Below are 8,156 nucleotides of genomic sequence, written 5' to 3'. Positions count from 1 at the left end.
AGTAAGTCTAAAACAACCAAAATTTCAAATTCTCAACCTAATCAAGGAGGCTTCTATACCCAGGCGGGTTTAAGGCGCGCAACCTGAAAAATTTCGCCCAACGAAAATACCGTTATGCCCCCACCCGCCAAAATTCCACTGCCTCCCGCAAAGCAAACAATGAGGATATTTTAGTAATATTGAGAATCCATATATAATAGAGCCCAGCCAACGCTGCCCCCAAATCCCTCCAAACCCTACAGCCGCCGCCCAAATCCCTCCAAACCCTACAGCTGCCACACCCAAATCCACCGAATCCTCCTCTGCTGCTCAGCCATCCCGCCGCCACCGCTTCCTCTCCACCAGGATTAGCTCCACAACCGCTGCCTGGACGTTCCCTTTCGGCTACGACTGCATCCTCTCCGTCAATGTCGCCACAGAAGAAGCGGAAAAGGCAATCGAAGAAGGGAAGACCAACAAGCAAGTTTCGAGGTCAAGTGTGCCTCCTCCTTCCTGTATTTTGGGTGATCTCATACTCCTTGTGTAGACACTCTGTACTACCCTAGATTAGGTCGTATGCACCCTATGTGACTATATGCGCCTCCATGAATTATGGCTGCACAAACTTAATTAGGAGCTTGCTCTTTTGGATGGCACGCCTAGGATTTAATTCTTATTTGTTCAGTATTGGAGGGGTCCTGGTGCCTGTATTTCTTTAGATTTGTGTTCCTGCAGGCATCTTTAGGGATGTTAGTTTTATGGCTCCTAGTGAAGGTTGTACTCTGCATAACGAACTCTGTCCACTCATTTTATTCTGATTATATCCTTTGCATCTTTCATGCTATTCTGAACTGAAAATAGCTTCAGAAAAGGAGTTTTTTTTGGAAGATTTGATGTAGTATCTCCTCTGTAGCCATGTAATTTTAGAAGCTGATAGGTAGATATAGACTTTCATGCTATTATTTGGACTGTATGTTGCATTACTGTGTTCGTTTTTTGGAAGACTTTTATGCTGACAGGTAGTATTTCCTCTACATCATTGCATTACTTTGTTTCCAGTATATTTTATTTCTGTCCACTAATCTTCATCTTTGTTTTTTGGCGATGCAGAGGCTCCCATGACTGCCTATGAGCTTCAACGAATGAGAAATTGCCTCCTCAACAATGCCCACATGCGACGACTTGGACTACCTGTAGTATCTAACCTGTTCGCAAATGTAGATGTTCCCCTAGAAAAAGAGAAGGACAAGAACCAACAAGATTCTGGTTCTGAGTACAATGGACAGGATGAGGATAACAATCAGGCCATTCAAGTGATGCAAGCCTAGACCCTGATTTTGGAGCTTTTATAGCTATCCTGTCCTTGTTTAATTTTTTACAACTTGAAAATATGTACAGGTTCAGATCATGTGACAATACGTTCCAATTTTGCATAAATCTTGACACTTGTGTTAGTACGTACTGCTTGATTAGGCGCTTCAGGTTCACAAGTTGCATCTGTCACTTAATTTCTTTACTAGTTATTTATGTTCCGAATAAATGTATTCATCACCAGCCTTTGAAATTGTCCTTGCTTTCTATTCATTTTTAGGCAAACAAGTACCAAAGTGAGCCACAAAAAGCATTGGATTTATTTAAAGAGTTACACTACAGCAAGAAGAAAGGATTCAGTAATGCAGTTCAGTCAGTTATTGTAAGTACAGTCAAGATTAGTTCACAATCTAATTATACATTAGATTCATATATGTCTGATCATTGAACTATTGGTCTCCTACATTGCTAGGTGGAAATGGAGGACAAGATAAATGGTACTGTAGGTGATGGTGAGGAATCAATAGATGTGACTGATGTTGTGTCTGAAGTTCTTGTTAAAAAAACTAAGAAGAACAGATTTCTGGTAAATGTGGGGATGAAAAGCTTACCTGATGCTGACAATGTTGAAAGCCAGCGTGAACTTGAAGCTGAATTGGTGGTGGAGAGGCAGACAACCAATGATCTTAGGCAGATTGTGAGAACTCAGCAGCAGCAAATGGATGAAATGGTGAAGAGGTTTCAAGAATCAGAAGCAACAAGGGCTAGGCAGGAAGAGGAGTTGAAGAAAAAGCAAGCTGAGACTGACGCACTAATTAAGGGATTGATGTCCATGATTCCAGGAAGTCTACCGACAAGGTGAGGTTGTGTTGGGGTTACTAGCTGCAGCACCTGTGGCGGTGGCTGTGTATTTTGATTGTCGATGGTCATTTGGGTGGTCGGTGACCTGATGCAATGTCGGGCTGTCAACTGTTTGTGGCTGCATGATCTATGAACTGTTTGTTGCTGCATGACCTGTGAACTGCCGACCTTTGATCTTGTGTCATGATTTGGTCTTTTGGGTTACTAGCTGCATGGCCTGTGATCCTGTATCATGATTCAGTCTTTTGGGTTACTAGCTGCAGCAGCTATAGCAGTGCTGTTGTTTAAACTTGTGCCATGTAAAGCTGTTGTGCTGTTGTTTAAACTTGTGCCATGTACTGGGAACTTTTGATCTGTAAGCTGCAGATCTGTAAGATGCGGCAGCTAGCTGTTTGAACTTGTGCCATGTGCTGGCAACATTTAAATGTAACTGATATGTGATAATTTATGGCAATGAAACCTCTATTTATTATATTATTATTATATATAAGTGATGCCATATTTCAATGAGGATCTGTGATGATTTGGTCTCAATTTAAATTTAAATTTGGATTTTCTGAAATGAAAATATAAATGAATCTCGATTCAGTCTACTGGGCTCTCTTTGCACTTGGGCTAGCCTAGTCATATGGGCTGAAAACATATGAATAACAAATGGGCTGAGAGGTGAAAAATATGAAGAAAAAATGGGTCTTCTCAATAATGGGCCATCCTAGGCCTAGTCATGACATGGCAAAAGCTGATGTGGCAATAATTGACGTGGCAAGGCAACAGCCACGTGTACTAACTTCATGACGGTTTGGTTCATCACTATAGCCTTTCTCTATTCTTGCTGACCCTGTAATCCATGACGGAAAAAAATGGCAATCGGTGACGGCTGCAATTGGTCCACCAAATGTATGACGCGAGATACATGACGGATTTCTTGATCATCATGGTAAGTTAACCATGACAGATTTTTGAGCATCTATGACCAAAGCAAACCGTCATGTAAAGCACCATTCCTTGTAGTGATTTCTTGTGTCCATACCAAGGTACCCTGTCACTGTCAAAACTAAAAGGTGCCCATTTTACAGCATGTCATAGCTACAGGGCCCTTCTCACAACCTGTCACAGCCTATCACAGCAGGTCATAGCCTATCATAGCTTGTCACAGCCTGTTGTTGATATTTGGTAACACAATAAGGAAATGATCCGCAAGCGTACGAATATCGGTGAGCATTTCACCTAGGAGGTTATCCAGAGTATCGTATTTATATTTTCACCACTGGGAGAAAGGGTGCATCTGACTAACCAAATCTATTGCTACTATCCCTTTAGGCTATAAAGATTGTTTCTCGATGTGAGTGATGTATAGAGAAGACTACAACTGTAGTCTCGTTCTAACCTTGGTAAGGATGATCTACTGTTCTATTGGGGAAGCTTACGGAATCTAGACACCACAAAGGATGTTCGACCCGCACCTATAAACCTACCCGTCCTGCTAACGAGATGTGGGCTGCAAAGGTAACTCGGAAATGTCACGTTCCTTGCTACTACCACGGTCCAGCTAGTCAGGGCATATCTATGAGTACCCTAGCCTAAACACCATGTTTACGCTAGCAATGATTACTCTAATACTTAACCAAAAGAGATTAAAGTAAACTCATAAACCAAAGAACAATAAAACAAGAACTTACTAGAATTAGAAGTCGAATTACTGAAGAATCCTAGGAGCAAGCCTCGAGTTAGAAGACTTGATCCCGTAGGTACAACCTCGGAGTAGACACCGACAGGCCGGGCTTCCTCCGATCTACACCTCTACTCTATATCTCTCAATCTAGTAGAAACTAGAAGATCTAATTCTACTCACATTGGATGCTAAGCCTAAAATAAATATTTATTTAGAGGAGAGATATTCCTTCGAGGGCTCCTCTCAACTCTATGATGAACTTGCCTCCTCTAGGGGCTAGGGGGTCTGGTTTTATAGTCCCCTCAAGTGAACGTGAGCCATTGGATCAAACCGACATTGATTGGACGGTTATCCTTGATCCTTTAGGTCGGTGGAGCTTAGTCCGCGAAGAGAGTTCTGATAAAACACTAAGTCTAGGTGTTGGTTGCATTTGGATCCTTTTCTTTATTTATTTGATGATTATATTTGGTACTTAAGGATCGTCAACAACTCCCCCAAGCTTACCTCTTGCTCATCCCTGAGCAAGGATGAACTCAAGAGTTTCTGCAGTGGTTTCATGCCTTAAAAGTAAGATCTCATCTCTGAGTTAGAGTAAACTGTTAAGACTTAAAACTTACTCATTTTACCTTTCACCATGGGGCTTGCAACCGTCACTTGTGTCTTGAGCAGTTAAAAGATAGAACAGTCTAGTCGAGCACCATGTCTCTTGTTCTTTGATCAGCTATAGCTCTGGAGTTTTTGCAGGTTTTCAAATAAAACTCAGAGATTCCTTGTATGACTCTCTCAAATCTCTCTTTTTGTGGTATTTCTGGATATTTTCCAAGGCAGTAGTGGTATATGCCTTCTCCCAAAGTATGTGGTATTTTTGGTATGAGGCATAGTGATATTGACTTCTCTCTCACTCTACTCTAATAAGGTTTTGATATCTAGAGCTCATAGGTGGGAGACAGATAATACTTACTTATAAGACATTTATTGCATAGTCAAACCATGGATCCGGAGAAACAAGTCAATAAGTCAAATCAAGATGTGCATGTGTGGCGAGTGAATGGTGTATGGTGATGATGGTGATAACAATGGTGAAAGTCTAATTCTACTTTTGCTCTTTTTAGGGGATACACACCTTTCTTACACTTTGAAGCTTTTTTGAGGAGAATGAGATGCTCTATATTTTCTTTTTCTTTTATCTCAGGCGGGTATCTTGTACCCCTAATTCTATTGTCGGACACTTGTCCAGTTTTACCTCTCGTCTTACTCTTTCTTTTCTTCGAGGTTGAAAGGTCCTAATATGGCTAGAGAGGGGGTGAATAGCCTATTAAAAATTCTACAAACTCACTAGAGCAAGAGGTTAGTAAATAACAAAGCGAAGCTTTTTGCTCTAGCTCTAATGGGGTGTTTGCAAGCCACCTATCCAACAATTCTAGTTGATATAATCACTAGGCACACAAGAGCTATGTCACTACTTACACTAGAAAGCTACCTAAAGTTTCTATACAAGTAGGTAAGCTACTCTAGTTTGCGGGAATGTAAAAGAGATGGTTTGAACTTTATACCGCCGCGTAGAGGGGATGAACCAATCAATAATATGAAGTCCAATCTCCAGGAGAAATCTAATGAACAATCATAATGGAGACACACAATTTTTCTCCCAAGGTTCACGTGCTTGCCGGCACGCTACGTCCCCGTTGTGTCGACCAACACTTGGTGGTTCGGTGGCTAAGAGGTGTAGCACGAACCTCGTCCTCACTAGGACACCACAAGAACCTACCCACAAGTGAGGTAACTCAATGACACGAGCAATCCACTAGAGTTACCTTTCGGCTTTCCGCCGGGGAAGGTACAAGACCCCTCACAATCACCGGGAGATGGCCACGAACAATCACCAACTCGTGCCAATCCTCCTCCGCTGCTCCAAGCCGTCTAGGTGGCGGCAACCACCAAGAGTAACAAGAAAACCGCAGCTAGAACGATCCCCAAGTGCCACTAGATGCAATCACTCAAGCAAATGCACTTGGAATCACTCCCAATCTCACCAAGTGCCTATCGTCCGGTGCCTTACCCTAGCTGGGCCAGGCACTGTCTGCACCGGACGCTCAGACTCAGCGTCCGGTGCTCCAGAAGCTAGCGTCCGGTGAGTGTTTCTCAGCGAGAAACACTCCCGCGACTTCTCCAATTTTCCCACCGGCGCAATAGAAAATATGCACTTCATTTTCTCAAAATAGCCGAATCCCGCCGAGCTTGAGAGGAACCCATCCTCTCTCTACCTTCCAAACTCCACCTCCTTCTCAAAGTGTGCCAACACCACAAGTGTAAACCAACAAGTGTGCACGTGTGTTAACATTTTCACAAACATTTCTCTTCGAAGGAGTTGAGTTAGCTCACTAGGTTCTAAATGCATGCACATGAACAATGACACCTAGTGGCACTTGATAACCGCTTAGCTAAAGAATTCCCCTCTTTATAGTACGACTATCTATCCTAAATGTGATCACACCCTCTATGGTGTCTTGATCACCAAAACCAAAACCCTAAGCAATACCTTTGCCTTGATCTCCATAGAGTTTTGTTTTTCTCTTTCTTCTTTTCCAAGTTGAGCACTTGATCACTTTGTGGTCATCACCATGATCATCTCTTGCTCCAACACTTGGCATGTACCAACCTCATTAAGTCTACACACACTTAGCATAGAGGTTAGTACTAGGGTTTCATCAATTCTCCAAAACCAAACTAGGGCTTTCAGAGGTTTCGGGCACTTGCCCCTTTTTATTTCCTCGTATTCACTCTCCCTTTTTTATAGCACCCACCTCCCGAAATAATATAGCAAGTGGTAGGTCCTCAAGCTTTCACAAAAACAATATTACCATACCTTGAACACATGGAATTTTACTATGGTTTGGGCACATAAAAGTATGGAAAAGTCTAGAATTTTACCATGGTTTGGAGTCCTAGACTTTTTCAGCTGTGATAGGCTCTCTCGAGCTGTGATAGGGTCCCTCTAGCTATGACCTATTGGTCCTCAAGCTTTCACAAAAAAAATATTACCATACCTTGAACATATGGAATTTTACTATGGTTTGGACATATAAAAGTATGGAAAAGTCTAGAATTTTACCATGGTTTGGAGTCCTAGACTTTTTCAGCTTTGATAGGCTCTCTCGAGCTGTGATAGGGTCCCTCTAGCTATGACCTATTGGTCTGCAAGCTTTCACAAAAAAATATTACCATACCTTGAACACGTAGAATTTTACTATGGTTTGGACACAAAAAAGTATGGAAAAGTCTAGAATTTTACCATAGTTTAGAGTCATAGACTTTTTCAGCCGTGATAGGCTCTCTCGAGCTGTGATAGGGTCCCTCGAGGTGTGATAGGGTCCCTCTAGCTATGAACTATTGGTCCTCAAGCTTTCACAAAAAAATATTACCATACCTTGAACACATGGAATTTTACTATAGTTTGGACACATAAAAGTATGGAAAAGTCTAGAATTTTACCATGGTTTGGAGTCTTTTTCAGTTGTGATAGGCTCTCTCGGGCTGTGATATGGTCCCTCAAGGTGTGATAGGGTCCCTTGTGCTCTGATAGAGTGGTCCTCAAGCTTTCACAAAAAATATTACCACACTTTGAACACATGGAATTTTACTATGGTTTGGACACATAAAAGTATAGAAAAGTCTAGTATTTTACCATGGTTTAGAGTCCTAGACTTTTTCAGCTGTGATAGGCTCTCTCGAGCTGTGATAGAGTCCCTCGAGGTGTGATATGGTCCCTCTAGCTATGAAGTGTTGGTCCTCAAGGTTTCACAAAAAAATATTACCATACCTTGAACACATGGAATTTTAGGGTTTAGGGTTTAGGGTTCTAGAGTTAGGGTTTAGGGTTTAGGGAATAACCCTTAGTGTTTAGGGTTTAGGGTCTAGGGTTTTAGGGTTTAGGGTTAAGGGTTAGGGTTTAGGGTTTTAGGGTTTAGGGTTTTAGGGTTTAGGGTTTTAGGGTTTAGGGTTTAGGGTTTAGGGATTAGGGTTTAGGGTTTAGGGTTTAGGGTTTAGGGTTTAGGGTTTAGGGTTTAGGGTTTAGGGTTTAGGGTTTAGGGTTTAGGGTTTAGGGTTTAGGGTTTAGGGTTTAGGGTTTAGGGTTTAGGGTTTAGGGTTAGGGTTTAGGGTTTAGGGTTTAGGGTTTAGGGTTTAGGGTTTAGGGTTTAGGGTTTAGGGTTTAGGGTTTAGGGTTTAGGGTTTAGGGTTTAGGGTTTAGGGTTTAGGGTTTAGGGTTTAGGGTTTAGGGTTTAGGGTTTAGGGTTTAGGGTTTAGGGTTTAGGGTTTAGGGTTTAGGGTTTAG

General features: G+C 42.0%; 1 long non-coding RNA gene across 2 annotated transcripts; it reads left to right on the top strand.

Moving 5' to 3' along the window:
• On the top strand, positions 231-2,636 carry LOC8059219. 2 transcript variants are annotated; one of them, XR_002451988.1, is made up of 3 exons: positions 231-471; positions 1,090-1,672; positions 1,763-2,636. It is a non-coding gene; the product is annotated as an uncharacterized LOC8059219 (long non-coding RNA). The 2 variants fall into 2 exon arrangements; XR_002451989.1 differs by having other exon boundaries at positions 231-503.

The sequence above is a fragment of the Sorghum bicolor genome, chromosome 4 (assembly GCF_000003195.3).
Source record: "Sorghum bicolor cultivar BTx623 chromosome 4, Sorghum_bicolor_NCBIv3, whole genome shotgun sequence".
NCBI classification, from domain to species: domain Eukaryota; kingdom Viridiplantae; phylum Streptophyta; class Magnoliopsida; order Poales; family Poaceae; genus Sorghum; species Sorghum bicolor.
This window is presented reverse-complemented; position numbering and strand designations above follow the sequence as displayed.